A 688-nucleotide genomic window follows, 5' to 3' on the forward strand; every position below is an offset into this window, starting at 1 on the left:
GCACTGAAGAGCTATTTGCCCACATAGTCCTTCAAGAGAAAAGAAGAAATTTAAAAGAATTTTCAAAAGGTGTCACTGTTTCTGATCTTTTCATATTTAGCTTCACAGTGTCCTTCCTATGAGATGTCTTGCTTTTGAGAAAGGCTCTCTAAATTGGGCTGTGGCTGTTGGAGTGGTGTGCTGTGAGCCTCTGAGTATATGGCTTTGCCTGTGCAATAGTATTCCTGTTCATCCTGAGTAACAAATTTTTACTTAATTGGCAACTATTTACTTTATGAAAAAGGTCTCCAAAACTAGATATTTGAGTAGTCAAAAACCACAGTTCTGTACAATTTAATACTCTAGTGTAACATATTGATACTAGAGATGTTTGCTACTTTCACTTAAGCAGTCAAATATTAGGATCCTCTAATATATTTTAAGTATAATAATAATGGAACAGCTAGCTGTCCCCTCAACAAAATCCTCTTCCTATGAAGATGATTATTCCCATGATTTCCCATTGCACAGCTCTGTGTCTCACAGATGAAATCTGGAATTTATATACTTCTGTATTTAAGGGAAGGAGCTTTTTGTGAGCTTATACTCTGCTTTTGTTTTGTTAGAAGTGTATCTGCATTAATACCTCTGTGTAATACAAAGCCAGAACACTACAGTCTTTCCAGTCACCAAAGACTACAAGTTTGAA

This window comes from Prinia subflava, chromosome 5, assembly GCF_021018805.1.
Source record: "Prinia subflava isolate CZ2003 ecotype Zambia chromosome 5, Cam_Psub_1.2, whole genome shotgun sequence".
In the NCBI taxonomy this organism is placed as follows: domain Eukaryota; kingdom Metazoa; phylum Chordata; class Aves; order Passeriformes; family Cisticolidae; genus Prinia; species Prinia subflava.